The 17055-nt window shown below is 38.0% G+C and overlaps 1 protein-coding gene across 2 annotated transcripts in view; it reads right to left on the reverse strand.

Moving 5' to 3' along the window:
- LOC145678660 (uncharacterized) overlaps window positions 1-17055 on the reverse strand; it is a 363281-nt gene that overhangs the window by 217177 nt on the left and 129049 nt on the right. The gene's annotated exons all lie outside the window — the stretch shown is intronic.

Below are 17055 nucleotides of genomic sequence, written 5' to 3' on the forward strand. Positions count from 1 at the left end.
AACCCGTATTCCTTTATTTTTTGCGTACTGTTCTTACACAAAGTTTCCTTGAAATTCTTCATGTCCCTTATACACATTTTACATACTGTTACTAGCATTTTCAATATTTCGTGATGAAAGGTTTGAGGGTTCCGTGCCCCACGTAACCGTTTATTTTTAAGGAAAATACGAAGCACGCATTCCCTAATTTTGTCTGCAATATGTGTGTAAAATTTCGTTTACTTCTGTTCAATTTCTTTGTCTTTCGGGCGTCAACTTTCAAAATTTTGCGTGGGGGCTTTTGCCCATTAAAACTGTTTTTCCGCAGAAAATAGGATACACGTATTCGTTTATTTCATGTGTAATATCTACCTGCTAAATTTTATCAAAATCGAAGTGTTTCACATCGGAAGTGTTACTTGTTAGTAAATAATATTTCTTTAAAATTTTGGAGGCGTGGTGGCTCAGTGGTAGAGCGTTCACCTCCGGTGCTTGGGGTTCCATGTTCAATCCCAGCTTGCGCTGTGTGGAATTTGTGATGGACAAACACCGTGCTCGTGTGTTTTGTCGGGGTTCTCCCGTTTCCTCCCACATTTTTCATTCCACCATTTTATTCATCTCTCATCATCACCGTCTCCTTTAACCTAACCGGCATAAACGTGGGGTGTAAAACTTAAAGATTTCATTTGATTTTTTTCTTTAAAATTCTATGAACAAATAGTGGGAATTAAAGATTATACAAGTGAAAAATTGAGATCTATTGTAAGTTTCGGCTCCTTTGAACATTGAAGGAAATGACGGCACAGTTATTTGGATTCAAGGTAGACATAAAATTTGAAACTGAGATTTCACTATATTTCTGTCATCATTTTAATGCACACTGTAAAGTTCTTAAATTCTAATTAAGTCAGGATTTTGTATCCAAATTACGTTGCAACATAATAATTGTTAGAAAACATGAATTGGCAATGCAAATTTAAGATGAGTCGATGCTTTAGATAGCATGGGAAAAAGGTGAAGAGTGTAACCTAAGTGTGTGGCCAAGTAGGTTGCGAGGCGATGTAATAAATTGCATGTCTTCTATTTGCCAGAGTCCAACTCAACCGTTTCATTTTGTTTTAAAACAAAACACTTTTATCATGAGTTACATTAGCATACAGTACATGAGTGGCAATTTATATTATGATAGAATATACTATGAGTTTTAATAGAAAAAGTGCAGACACTCGATAATTATTACGTAGTAAGATTTCAATAGATTCAGTGCTTGATCGTGCCGTGTGTGAAGTTATGAAATAATTATCGCCTTTCCCTTGACCCTCTGGTATACACGGGATAAAATGGGTATCAATCCTACTTTATTTACATTTTATAAAGTTGGAAACTATGCTTTAGTCCCTACCTTGATCATATCCTGGTTCGGAGGGTAGGTTTCCGAGACGAGTCGAGACGTCTCTTGAAATGCCCTCTCTCGTCTCATGTCTCAAAAATGCAAATACAGTTTTTGAAATTGTTTAAAATGTTATTAACTCGGAATAAATTACTGCCTTCGAAAGTATACCAGCGTTTATTATTTCAAATGAGACCGTTTATTATTTCAAATCCGTTCTGTATCTTTCTAAAGTAATAAATACTGGAATTGGTTTCAAGGCTGTTTCTGAGTGAATACTTTCTTCAAAATAATATTAAAAATTATAAAAAGATTTTCGAGACATTCGAGTCGAGAAATACGCTTGTCTCGACACGTCTCGAATTTTACAAAGTGTGTCTCGACTCGGATTCCAGTCGAGATTCGATACATGTCGACTCGTGAGCATCCCTAAATATTCATATTTTAAATGTGCAATACTACCTCGCGAAAAATGACACCGAAGTTAATTTACCAAAGTCTACTTTCTTCTTGTTAGATTAGTGATCGTTGTTTAGGATAGATTATGCAAAGTCAGATATGGTTATGTATGTTTACACTTTCGTTTCTTTCCTTCAAGGGGGCGCGGTGGCTCAGTGATAGAGCGTTTACCTCCGGAGCTTGGTGTCCCTGGTTCAAACCCAGCTCTCGCCGTGTGGACTTTGTGGTGGACAAACACCGTGCTCGTGGGTTTTCTCGGGGCTCTCCCGTATCCTCCCACTTTCTTCATTCCACCATTTCATTCATTTTTCATAATCACCGTGTTCTTTAGCCTAACCGGCATAACCGTGGGACGTAAAACTCAAAGATTTCATTTTTTCTTTCTTTCAAAATGCATCCCTATCTATTCCCATTTATTATTAATAATATATTTCTTGCATTTATTAATAACTATCTGAAAAAACCCATTATTCGCATGGTGGCTGTATTTGGAAGTCAACGCCTGTAGTAGTTCACTGTTGACTTCAGCGAGTGCGAAAACTATGGATTTGACATGTATATCGGTCATTTTGGATTATTTTTACATGTTAGGGTATACCCTCCCGTACCCCGACCCGCAACCAAATGGGGTGAATTTGGAAGTTAATGCAATCGGAGTTTCACCATTGATCTCAGAAACCGCCAAAACTATGAATTCGACACTAATATCGGTCATTTTCTATTACTTTTACATGTCCCTGTAAACGTCTCCTGAAACCCCCTGGTTCGATTAAAAAAAATAACACTTCATCTTGATCTGGGACCTGGACCAAGGTACCCGAGATCAAAATTTGGTAACTCTCGGTCATCTCGTCTGGTCTCCATGCAGCACACAGATACATATAGGGATGCACACGAGACGAGTCGAGACAGGATTTTCCTGACAAAATTCGAGTCGAGACACGGCTCTTCCAATAGTGAAATATACATTTTTCGTGTCGAGACATCACTGTTACAGCACATTTTCGAGACCAGACAGCCACAAATCTTGTCTCGTGAGCATCCCTAGATACATTCATACAGACAGACACATAAACACACTTTTTATTTTATTTAAACTGGACTTGCGATCACTAGCGCTCGCGATCACTTCTCCCAACTGGGCTCGTGATCACTCGCGCTCGCACTCACTAATCTTATCTGGGCTCGCACTCACCCGGGCTCGCGCTCACTTGTCTCAACTAGACTCGCGATCACTAGCGCTCGCGATCACTTCTCAAAACTGGGGTCGCGCTCACTCGCGCTCGCACTCACTCGGGCTCGCTTTCACTTCTCTCCACTAGGCTTGCACTCACCCGGGCTTGCGCTCACTCGCGCTCGCGCTTAGTTCTCTCAACTGAGCTCGCACTCACTCGGACTCACGCTCACTTGTCTCAACTAGGCTCTCGCTCACTTGGGCTCACGCTCTCTTCTCTCGACTGCACTCGCGCCCTGGCTCATTTCTTTCAATTGGGCTCGCGCTCATTCGGGCTCGGGCTCAGTTCCCTCAATTGGGCTCGCGCTCACGTATTTCATTGGGGCTCGAGCTCACTTCTCTGAGTCGGGCTCGAACTGATTTGTTTCATTGAGGCTCGGGCTCAATTATTGAGCGTAAGATCAATGCTCGCGAGCTTGTACACCTTAATGGGCTGATTAATGGCATATGCCCCCTCCAATTTCAACCCCTGATGGAGTTGTTACAATTAATCGGAGTTTTCTACTTTTCCTATTTTTGCGGCAGCCCAAACTATTATCTAAATCGATTTTCGTTAAAATAATGTGACTCACTTTTATATCGATTAATCATTGTTTCTGTTTGCAGAATCTATGTGGAAAGAGCTATCATTTAGTTACCAAATAAGGTTTTTTCTTATCTCATAGAAATACCTGACACGTTAATACTAAACTTCGTTAGAACAGCTGCTTCAAGAAATTTTGCAGCACAGAAATATCGGAAAACGATTTTGGGAAAGGGTATCTCCTTTTTTTTTCGCTATGGCTGAAAGTATCTGAGATATATTTCATTTTGCTTTAGAAAAACGTACGATAGGTATTAAAGAGGTATTAAAATCTAGACTTTGACTATCAGTAGTTCTAATTCAGTAGAAAATAGAGCTATTAATGCTATATATGAGTTGTCAGATACAAAAATAAAATAATAAGGATGTTGCAGGGTATTAAACGTGGGCGGACTTTAAGGAACATGAAATAAAATGTTCCTGATATTTAAATCTGGGCTTTGACTACAAGTAGGCCTAGTTCCTCAATAGAAAATAGGCTATATGACTAACGTCATATAGGAGTTATCAGACATCAGAATAAAATATTAAGTGTGTTGCAGAGTTCAAGTCTTAAGGCTGTCATCACACTTGCAGACCAATACTCATCAAATGAATCTCTTTCTTATTTACTAAGATCAAAACAACTTATGAACCAAAAAAAGCTTAGTGTTAGTAAATAAGAAAAAGATTTGAGTGTTCGTCTGCAACCAAGATTGCAGCACTAAGAAGCAACGCCTAAATATATCTGAGTATGATGATTTCGTTTAAGAAAAACAGTCCTGTTAGCAAGCAAATTCTATTATGTAAGTATTCATGCCGAATCATGAAATTATTTTAATGCAGTTGATGAACTGTCAGGCTTATAAGAAAAATTTGGTTCGAAAATTTCCAGGGCCAAAATTAGACTTACTGTCGCCTATGCTTCACACATTAAACTTGCAACATCCGTATTTTATTCTGATATCTGATAACTGCTATACGACATTAGTAGCTCTGCTTTCTACCGAGTTATTTGGTCTATTTGTAATTGTAGTCAAAAGCTAGATTTTAATAGCCAGGGCATTTTATTACAAGTTCCTCAAGGTCTGCTCAAGTTTAATACAACGCAACTCCGCAACGTCCTTATTATTTTTTTTATACCTGATAGATAAGTCATATAAGATAGTAGCTCCATTTTCTGCTTAGGAAGTAACTAACACCTGAATTTCAATATTTGGTGAATTTTATTACAAGTCCCTCAAGGGAGCTTATGTTTGCTATCGGTGAGCTTTTGTCCGTCCCTATAATATAAGACTGTCGTGAGCTTATGTCCGGTGAGCTTATGTCCGACACCCACATTACGCATAGATATCTCTTGTTTTTAACTAACACATAGATTCTTAGATTTTTATTTTTATTTATTTATATTTTTGTGAGAAGACAGCTTTAGAAGTAAAATTAGAAGTAGAAATTTAAGGAGACATTACAGGTATTCAACATTCGTGAAATTCCAGACCTTATAATAACAAGAGCTAAACGTTTCCCGAAGGTCTGCTAAACATTTGTTAAAGGAAGTAACAGGATCTGATATAAGTGACTATAAGTGTTGGTTAAAACCATTTTATAATAAAACAGCTACCTCTGTGGAAGCTAAAAGCAAACCAAAAGGAAAAGGGAGCTTTCTCTGACCCCTTTATTTCGGTTTGAATGTAACACAACAAAATAATAGTACTTCAGAGGATATTGCAATATAAATGGTCTCATAGGCTCCAGTAATACTTGCAGGAGTTCCGGCCTATCCTACAGGGACGTGCTAATAAAAGCATTAAAAATTAGCGATTTTTGAGAAGTTTTGGTAGTGTATACCTCCAGAGCAATAACTTTTATATATAGAGAGAAGGAAATGTAGAAAAAATATTTTCTAATTTTTAAAATGTACTTTTAATCGGAGGGGGCTTGTAAGAGAAGTAACACGGATAAAAATTAAAAGACTTTTTGTTGCTTCAAACTAAAAGAAGAAAACTTTCCTACTATATTAATTGTCGTATACAACAATCAGGGCCGAACTTCAGCGGATTGGACCGATTGCTCCCAGTCGGGTCCCGCGCTAGAGTGTAATCTACTATCCAGTGCCATCTTAGCAGCATATGTGCTGCTGGCAACCCTTAGCTCTTTCGTCAGGTATGTGCTAATCTTCACGGTAATAAGATTTGATAAATCCGCAATGAAAATATTGTGTCAAAGAACATCAAAATCGAGTTATAACCAGGGGTAAAAATGGATCTGAAAAGGTTGGGGAACGCATGTCGTCATGCCGTCCCTTGTGCCTATCTTTGCCCACTATATTTTTTAGGAAGTGGAAGGAAGCCATAGATATTTTTGGAAGCGGGGGATCATGTCCCCCGTGTTTTCCCTCACTCTTAACTCTGGTTGTGACAAACGACACGCCATCGTCTCAGGGTAGCTTTCGAAAAAAGACTTTAATGAAAGGAGGTGTGTATGTGTGTGTGTGTGTGTGTGTGTGTGTGTGTGTGTGTGTGTGTGTGTGTGTGTGTGTGTGTGTGTGTGTGTGTGTGTGTGTGTGTGTGTGTGTGTGTGTGTGTCTTATTTTTTTGGATGTTAAATTGCTATCTTTCTTTTTTAATAGCCCATTGACTTATATGAGGAAGTATTTTTCTTTTAAATAGACGAGATATTAATCATTCAATTTTACTAATTTCTTCTTCTGTCATATTTAAGAGTTCCTTGCTTTAAAAATATTCAATGTAATGTTGTTTTAGTTTTTATTTATACCGGTAGCCTATATATTAAAATTACATAATACAGTAGTTAAATTTCACATAGAATACATTTAAAGATCTCAAGAAGTAGTAGTCGGTAAAATTAGCAGGCTAAAACTCTTTTATTTCAAAAAATTAAAACAATGTTTCCTCATATAAATTAATGGGCTGAATAACCATTATGGTGCAAGTTATCAACATTCTTAAGAGCTACTCTTGTTTATTGGGATTTAAAGAAGCTACAATTAAATAATACATAATTATTTCCCTCGACTTTTCTATGAACGCACAGCTTCATTAGTTGCTAGTAAATAAATTTCCTACTTCTCAAGGTCAAGTAGTTTCCTTACTCTATGATCTCACACACACACAAAAAAACTTGGGTCATAGAAGTTGTTACTAAAACAACAAAAACAAATACCTGCATCAAACAAATACCATCCTCTCATAAAAACCATGAAAAAGTCGGTTCTCTATCGAAAGGTGTTTGAAGTCCTCTGGCATCCATCATTTCCCTCAACTGGCATCGCGCTCACTTGAGCTCGGGATCACTTCTCCCAACTGGGCTCACGATCACTCGGGCTCACGATCACTTCTCTGAACTGGGCTCGCGCTCATTCGTGCTCGCGCTCTCTCGGGCTCGCACTCACTTCTCTCGATTTGGTTCACGCTCAATGGGGCTCGCGCTCACTAATCTCAAGTGGGCTCGCGCTTACTTATTTCATTGGAGCTCGGGCTCACTCGGGCTCGCGCTCAATTATTGAGCCCGAGCCCGGTTGAGCGTGAGTGCCGAGCTCACGAGCGTCGGGATCGCGAGTTTGGACACCTATGATTAGTACATTCAATATTCACGAACGACGACGAACTGAAGGGTATGAGGATACAGTTGCAAGTAACAACTGTAGTCATAAAATTATAGTTAAACTAAGCAACCGTGAAAATAGTGGGGAAATTAGAATGACATTAGAACAAAATGTGATTGAGGGGGAAAATCCCCCTCATTCCCCCGGTAATTCCCCCTGAAAACAAGGGTACCATAATTAACGAATACAGTAAGGGGTTAATATGAATAAACGGTGTTCTGATGAGCAGGCCTACTGTACTACTAGAAAATAGTTTGTTGATGGTATGTAATATTGGAGTTCTTTCAGATCAGTTTGCATATCCTACGCTTCTCTATATTCTGTATTTTTAATTTTACGTAATAACATTCTTATTATTATATAATTAGTTTAGCAGAATAATAATAAGCTGCCATTTTTTCTAATGCCTTGGGATGGGCACGAGTAGAGCTAAAACTCGACTCAAATTTAAGTCGGGTTTCGAGTCGAAAAAAATGAAATATTTAAGTTTAATGTCCCACGGTTATGCCGGTTAGGCTAAAGGAGACGGTGATAATGAGAAATGGGTGAAATGGTGGAATGAAGAAAGTGGGCGAAAACGGGAGAACCCCGAGAAAACCCACGAGCACAATGTTTGTCCACCCCGAAGTCCAGACGGCGCTAGCTGGGATCGAACCAGGGACCCCAAGCACCGGAGGTGAACGCTCTACCACTGAGCCACCATTATGTTTAGGTTCATAGAAACATAATGAAATAAATATTGCCACTATCAAAAAATAAACAATTAAAACATCGAGATGGAAGTGAAAATTTCTAACCTCTAAAGCATAATTGTTCGTTTCAAGTTTGTTTGTGCAAAAGCAACCAAGGAACACACTAAGTTAGTCACTATACTTTATGTCCACAACAAACTCCTTGCAAGTTCTTTCTGCAGTAACATTAAAATTATTTTCTTTTATGATGATTTTTTTATTTTAATTTGTATGAATGTAGTATTTTCTTTTAGTAACGTGCTGATAACATCAGTGCTTCTTGCACTCATTCTTTATCATGTAAGTTGTTGAAAATATACACTAAATATCACGATTGTATATATTGGGAATATGTATTACAGTAATTAAATTGAACACGGGTTTAAACCTGTTTCTTTACGTTTAAGTCAGCCGTGTTACCGACTGAGCTAGGACAGCCCCAACTTATCCTTATATTACCGGTATATTTTACTTTATCACAGCACAGCCCTTTATGACAGTGTTCATTAAAGATTTTAACTGAAAACAAATCAATCAAAAAAAAAAAAAAACAATATCGAGACTCCCCTGAAAACATATAACACGCCCCGCCATTGATATGCACCCATATAAATTTTGGAAAGTCGGCGCCGTTGGTTCTGTCTGTTTTTTTTTAAATCAATATTTCTTTCAGAAACTATGTTCCCGGGGGGCACATTTCGTATTCCGGGGGACACTGTTGATATTATTCTATTTATTATTATATTATACACGTATTATTTTGGTCTCTTCCGGGGGTACTCTCAGAGCTCCTGGCGGGCAGCGGCCCCTAAAAACATTTCTGGAAGAAACACAGTTTGTAATACACCTAATCTAATACAAATAAGGGGTCGCGGTGGCTCAGTGGTAGAGCGTTCACCTCTGGTACTTGGGGTCCCGGGTTCAATCCCAGCCCCCGCCAAGTGAACTTTGTGGTGGACAAACACCGTGTGCGTGGGTTTTCTCCGCGTCCTCCCGTTTCCTCACACTTTCTCCATTCCACCAATTTCATTCATTACTCATCATCAGCATCTCCTTTAGCCTAACCTGCATAAGCGTGGGACGTAAACTCAAAGATTTCATTTTTTCTAATTTAAATAAAATAAAAAGTGTGTTTATGTGTCTGTCTGTATGTATGTATCTAGGGATGCGCACGAGACAATATTTGTGGCTCTCTGGTCTCCTGTCCTGTCTCCTGTCTCGACTCGTCTCGTGCGCATCCCTATATGTATCTGTGTGCTGCCTGGAAACCAGGCGAGTGGATCGAGAGTTACCAAATTTTGATCTCGGGTACCTTGGTCCAGGTCCCAGATCAAGATGAAGTGTTTCTTTTTTTTAATCAATCCATGGGGTTTCAGGAGACGTTTACAGGGACATGTAAAAGTAATAGAAAATGACCGATATTAGTGTCGAATTCATAGTTTTGGCGGTCTTTTAGATCAATGGTGAAACTCCGATTGCATTAACTTCCAAATTCACCCCATTTGGTTGCGGGTCGGGGTACCGGAGGGTATACCCAAACATGTAAAAATAATCCAAAATGACCGATATACATGTCAAATCCATAGTCTTCGCACTCGCTGAAGTCAACGGTGATACTACTACAGGCGTTGACTTCCAAATACAGCCACCATGCGAATAATGGGTTTTTCAGATAGTTATTTATAAATGCAAGAAATATATTATTAATAATAAATGGGAATAGATAGGGATGCATTTTGAAAGAAAGAAAAAATGAAATCTTTGAGTTTTACGTCCCACGGTTATGCCGGTTAGGCTAAAGAACACGGTGATTATGAAAAATGAATGAAATGGTGGAATGAAGAAAGTGGGAGGATACGGGAGAGCCCCGAGAAAACCCACGAGCACGGTGTTTGTCCACCACAAAGTCCACACGGCGAGAGCTGGGTTTGAACCAGGGACACCAAGCTCCGGAGGTAAACGCTCTATCACTGAGCCACCGCGCCCCCTTGAAGGAAAGAAACGAAAGTGTAAACATACATAACCATATCTGACTTTGCATAATCTATCCTAAACAACGATCACTAATCTAACAAGAAGAAAGTAGACTTTGGTAAATTAACTTCGGTGTCATTTTTCGCGAGGTAGTATTGCACATTTAAAATATGAATATTTAGGGATGCTCACGAGTCGACATGTATCGAATCTCGACTGGAATCCGAGTCGAGACACACTTTGTAAAATTCGAGACGTGTCGAGACAAGCGTATTTCTCGACTCGAATGTCTCGAAAATCTTTTTATAATTTTTAATATTATTTTGAAGAAAGTATTCACTCAGAAACAGCCTTGAAACCAATTCCAGTATTTATTACTTTAGAAAGATACAGAACGGATTTGAAATAATAAACGGTCTCATTTGAAATAATAAACGCTGGTATACTTTCGAAGGCAATAATTTATTCCGAGTTAATAACATTTTAAACAATTTCAAAAACTGTATTTGCATTTTTGAGACATGAGACGAGAGAGGGCATTTCAAGAGACGTCTCGACTCGTCTCGGAAACCTACCCTCCGAACCAGGATATGATCAAGGTAGGGACTAAAGCATAGTTTCCAACTTTATAAAATGTAAATAAAGTAGGATTGATACCCATTTTATCCCGTGTATACCAGAGGGTCAAGGGAAAGGCGATAATTATTTCATAACTTCACACACGGCACGATCAAGCACTGAATCTATTGAAATCTTACTACGTAACAATTATCGAGTGTCTGCACTTTTTCTATTAAAACTCATAGTATATTCTATCATGATATAAATTGTCACTCATGTACTGTATGCTAATGTAACTCATGATAAAAGTGTTTTGTTTTAAAACAAAATGAAACGGTTGAGTTGGACTCTGGCAAGTAGAAGACATGCAATTTATTACATCGCCTCGCAACCTACTTGGCCACACACTTAGGTTACACTCTTCACCTTTTTCCCATGCTATCTAAAGCATCGACTCATCTTAAATTTGCATTGCCAATTCATGTTTTCTAACAATTATTATGTTGCAACGTAATTTGGATACAAAATCCTGACTTAATTAGAATTTAAGAACTTTACAGTGTGCATTAAAATGATGACAGAAATATAGTGAAATCTCAGTTTCAAATTTTATGTCTACCTTGAATCCAAATAACTGTGCCGTCATTTCCTTCAATGTTCAAAGGAGCCGAAACTTACAATAGATCTCAATTTTTCACTTGTATAATCTTTAATTCCCACTATTTGTTCATAGAATTTTAAAGAAAAAAATCAAATGAAATCTTTAAGTTTTACACCCCACGTTTATGCCGGTTAGGTTAAAGGAGACGGTGATGATGAGAGATGAATAAAATGGTGGAATGAAAAATGTGGGAGGAAACGGGAGAACCCCGACAAAACACACGAGCACGGTGTTTGTCCATCACAAATTCCACACAGCGCAAGCTGGGATTGAACATGGAACCCCAAGCACCGGAGGTGAACGCTCTACCACTGAGCCACCGCGCCTCCAAAATTTTAAAGAAATATTAGTTACTAACAAGTAACACTTCCGATGTGAAACACTTCGATTTTGATAAAATTTAGCAGGTAGATATTACACATGAAATAAACGAATACGTGTATCCTATTTTCTGCGGAAAAACAGTTTTAATGGGCAAAAGCCCCCACGCAAAATTTTGAAAGTTGACGCCCGAAAGACAAAGAAATTGAACAGAAGTAAACGAAATTTTACACACATATTGCAGACAAAATTAGGGAATGCGTGCTTCGTATTTTCCTTAAAAATAAACGGTTACGTGGGGCACGGAACCCTCAAACCTTTCATCACGAAATATTGAAAATGCTAGTAACAGTATGTAAAATGTGTATAAGGGACATGAAGAATTTCAAGGAAACTTTGTGTAAGAACAGTACGCAAAAAATAAAGGAATACGGGTTTTTATATTCTGCGGAAAAACGGTTTTAGGGGATAAAAGCCCTCACCCAAATTCTTTTCAAATTAAGGTCCGAAAGATCAGAGGAACTTAACCGAAGTCAATGGAATTGTGCACAGATATTGTAGACATAAAATGGGGTAATACGGGTTCTTGATTTTCTTGAAAAAAAGAAAACCGTTTAGGTGGGACACAGACCCCTCCAAAACTTTGATCGTGAAACATCAAAAGCGCTAATAACAGTATGTCAGAAGTGCTTGAACGACATGAAAAATTGAAACAACACATTGTGTAGGGAGGGTATGGAAAAAGTATACGAATACGGGTTTTCTATTTTCTGCGGAAAAAAGATTTTAGGGGCAAAAGCTCCAACCCAAAATTTTGGAAATTGAGGCCGAATGGCCAGAGGAAGTGAACTGAAGTGAATAAAATTGTTCATTGATACTGTAGACATAAAATTAGGGAATACAGGTTTGTTAATGTCCAAAAAAAAAGTTTAGATTATACGCAAACCACTCCAAAACTTTGATCGTAAAATATCAAAAGTGCTAATAACAGTATGTCACAGGTACTTGAAAAACATGAAGAATTGGAACAAAACATTGTGTAGAGACAATACGCAAAAGAAACGAATATGTTTTTTTATTCTGCGAAAAAACCGTTTTAAGGGGGCAAAAGCCACACCCAAAATTTTTAAATTTGAGGCCCAAAAGGCAAGAAAAACTGTACGGAATTGAATTACATTGTGCATAGATATTGTAGACGTAAGATGAGATAATTGGGTTTCGTATTATCCTGAAAAAAAGCGGTTGAGTGAGGTACGGACCTTCTACACCGTTGATTACTAAATATCAAAATTGCAAATAAGCATATGTCAGACGTTCTTAAAGAATATTTCGAATTGCAACGAAACTTCGCATATTCCAAAACAATAAATGAAACATATTTCACCTTCAGTGGGAAAACACTGTTGGGGCCTAGGCCCCATCTGAAAAAAGTAGATATTTCCGTAATAGCGCAGGAAGGAGTGGATCGAAACAAATGAAATTGTGTGTAGATATCATATACACCCTATTTGAAATAAGCCCTTTAGTGTTTCTCAAGTTTCCTTATCCGTTTTGCTTCAAATTTGGCAGATCAAGAGCAAACTGGAAATAAATCGACACGTATTTTGTTTATGCGAAAAACATTATAAGGGTTAAAAGTGCCTCCTGAAATTTTATTAAAAACGCTATACTGTTTGGGCTTGTAGTTGATCTGAAAAATTTAAAGAAATCGGATGGAGACACGACACATGTGAAACACGAAGGGCCATAGTTTACACACCCAATATCTACATACAATTTCATTCGCTTTGATCCATACCTCTCGCCTCTCAAAGCCTTGGTCCACTCAACAGTTTTTTTTCTTTCAGGAAGAATACGAAACACATATTCTTTCATCTTACCTCTACAATACTTGTGCACATTTCATTCATTTCGGTCCATTTCTTCTTGTCTTTCTTGCGTCAACTTTCAAATTTTTGAGTGGGAGCTTTTGCCCCCTAAAACCATTTATCCACAGAAAATAAGAAAACGCGTATTCGTTTATTTTTTGCGTATTGTTCATACGAAATCTTTCGTTAAAATCCTTCATGTCCTTTACATCTGATATACTGTTACTAGGACTTTTGATATTTCATGATCAAAGGTTTGAAGGGGTCCGTGCCCCACCTAACCGTTTCTTACAGCAAAATACGAAACTCGTATTCCCTCAGTTTATATCTGCAATATCTGCAAAATTTCATTCATTTTGGTTCACTTCTTCTTAACTTTCGGGAGTGAAATTTAAAAATTTTGGGGTGGGCTCTTTAGCCCCCTAAAACCGTTTTTCCGCAGAAAACAAAAGCAACAGTATTCGTTTATTTTTGACGTATTGTCCACACACAAAGTTATCTGGCAATTCTTCATGTCCTTTACACACATCTGACTTACTGTTACTAGCACTTTCGATATTTCGTGATCAAAGGTTTGGAGGGGTCGATGCCCCAAACAACCCTTTTTCCACGAATATACTTAATCCATATTCCCTCATTTTATGTCTACAAACTCTGTGCACAACTTCATTCACTATGGTTCGTTCTTTCTGCCTTTCGGGTGTCAACTTTCAAAATTTTTGGTGGGGGATTTTGCCCCTAAAACAAATTTTCCGCAGAAAATAAAAAACAGTATATGTTTATTTTTTGCGTATTGTCCATGTCTTTTACACACACATCTGACATGCTGTTACTAGTGCTTTCGATACTTCGTGATCAAAGGTTTGGAGGGGTTGGTGCCGCAAACAACCCTTTTTTCCACGAATATACTAAACCCGTATTCCCTCGTTTTATGTCTACAATATCTCTGCACAACTTCATTCACTTTGGTTCATTTCTTTCTGCCTTTCGGGCGTCAACACTCAAAATTTTAGATAGGGGCTTTTGCCCCCCGAAAACCGTTTTTTTAGAAAATAGAAGACAGTATATGTTTATTTTTTGCGTATTGTCCATACACAAAGTTTCGTTGCAAGTCTTCATGTGCTTTACACAAATCTGACATACTGTTACTAGCACTTTCGATATTTCGTGATCAAAGGTTTGCAGGGGTCTTTGCCCCACCCAATCCTTTTTTGCAGGAGTATACGAAAGCCGTTTTTTATCATTTTACTTCTACAATATCTGTGCACAATTTAATTCACTTTGGTTAACTTGTTTTTGCCTTTCGGGTGTCATCTTTGAAAATTTTGTGTTGGGGATCTTGCCCCCTAAAATATTTTTTTCCGCAGAACATAAAAAACCCGTGTTCGTTTATTTTTGCGTATTATCCATACACAAAATTATGTTGCAATTCTCCATATCCTTTACAAACATATGACATACTGTTACTAGCACTTTTGTTATTTTGTGATCAAAGTTTGGAGGGGTTCGTGCCCCACCCAACCGTTTTCTTCAAGGAATATTCAAAACCCTTTTTTGTCATTTTACGTCTACAATTTCTGTCCACAATATCGTTTACTTCGGTTCACCTCTTTTTGCCTTTTGGGAATCAACTTTCAAAATTTTGGGTTGGGGCTTTTCCCCCTAAAACCGTTATTCCGCAGAAAATAAAAAAACGTATTCGTTTGTTTTTTCGTATTGTCCATACGTAAAGTTTCGCTGCAATTCTCTATGTTCTTTACACACATCTGACATCCTGTTACCAGTACTTTTGATGTTTCGTGATCAAATGTTTGGAGGGGCCCATGCCCCACCCAACCGTTTTTTCATTAAAATACGAAACCCGTATTCCTTCATTTTACGTCTGCAATATCTGTGCACAATTTCATTCATTTCGTTTCAGTTGTTCTTGCCTTTCGGGTGTCAGCTTTGAAAATTTTGGGATTGTCTTTTATATTAAACCTTTACATTATGTATTTTTTCTTTTTTATGAAATTCTTCTTCCGGATGGAAATGGTTTTCTCTGATATCTGTTTCTTGCCATTCATCTTGTTTGAACTGCTTAAGTAAGATCATTTTCTAACTTTTGATGTCATCCAACTCCGTCACAATAATAAAGTTGTCATTCTTAACAATGTGTTTTATTCTCTTATTTGCAGTTTGCAACATTGATATATTTGTTACAAAATTGAGGTTTGGTCCAACGCCTTTCGAATTCGCAACCAACCGAAGCGCCGAGCATTTTGGATTGCCTGCTATTGCAGGAAAAGGAGAATTGCAGGTGGTAATGCACTTTTGGAGTCGTGTATACAAACCGGCCTTTATGAATATCAGTTACTTCATGATGCTACAAATCAACCCAAATCGTTTGTATCCCAAGAGTCATACCCCTGAGATGGCTGACGCTACAGACAATACTCAATCAGATTATGACTTTTGCTTTCAAATTCCAACGTAGACCACAAACGCCCTTATGGGCAGTGCAAAAGATGAAGTTCCCACATCAAATAAGTTCCACTCACTGGCTTCTGATGACCAAGCTGACAAGCCAGTGTAAACAAGCAAGAAGGAATGACGCCGAATATCAAAGCTTAATTGCACATGACACTCTAGTTGACAAGACTCATTTGTTTCTAAACACGATATATACAGTATCTAAAATAAAGCCTGTACTCACAGTTATCAAGAATCAAATCAAAATCAAATGCAAATATCAAAAAGATTATAACACAATCGAAGATGTATGTTCATAAGAGATTCCATCGACTGCGCAGAAGAACCAAAGAAGAAACTAAGTGTTCTGAGAGTTGTTATAGAAACACCTCCCACCTGACGCCAATATTGACTATATTGAAGAAAATATTTAAACCCAGGGCTTAGCAGTTACATCAGTGCAACAGATGAACGGAATTCTCCAGTTCTTCAACCCGGACTCAAGACAAAGGGCAGAGTAAAGATTCCACTATTTTTAATTACCTTTCCAAAGTTTAAAACCAACGAAGATCGTGCGGTAGCTAGCACATTCTACACTGCGAAGCTTTAATTGAACCATACTGCAGTAGGGAATTTCTCCACTGCCGTAAATGTCAACGATTATGGCCCACCCAACAGTCCTGTTTAGTAATACCTCGTTAAGTGCCCTCACCTGCACTTAACACGACACTGCCCTAAGAATACCACCAAGACAAGGCTTCTCCAGTTATATAAAAGAAGCCATTAAGACATATTCCAGCTAAACTTCATAAACTTCGACATCTATTTATCCAGCCACATTCTTGCAGCGAGACAAGTTTTACTCAAATCGCAATATACCAGCAGCAGTTGTGGTTGTTTGTACTTAAATGGATTATACACACTGGATAATGAAGACATATAAGAGGCAAGAGCATCACAGTGAAACCCGTTCCTACTCTCGTCATATTACCTTTGTCGTGATGTATGATACTGGATGTTTGTCTGGATGCCATCTGTTATAGTCCTCTACAATGTCTCTGAAACTGCGTTCTTTGAATATTAGGACGATTTCTATATTCCGTTCCTTTGGTAGAGGCATTTTATATAATTTGAAGCAATACGAAATTATGTCAGCAACAATTAAACTTTTCAAAATTTTAATATTTATAGCGTGCAAATCATATATGATTTCTGAGCTCATGCTGATGTTACTTAATA

The sequence above is a fragment of the Thermobia domestica genome, chromosome 2, assembly GCF_964235325.1.
Source record: "Thermobia domestica chromosome 2, izTheDome1.hap1.1, whole genome shotgun sequence".
Lineage (NCBI taxonomy): Eukaryota > Metazoa > Arthropoda > Insecta > Zygentoma > Lepismatidae > Thermobia > Thermobia domestica.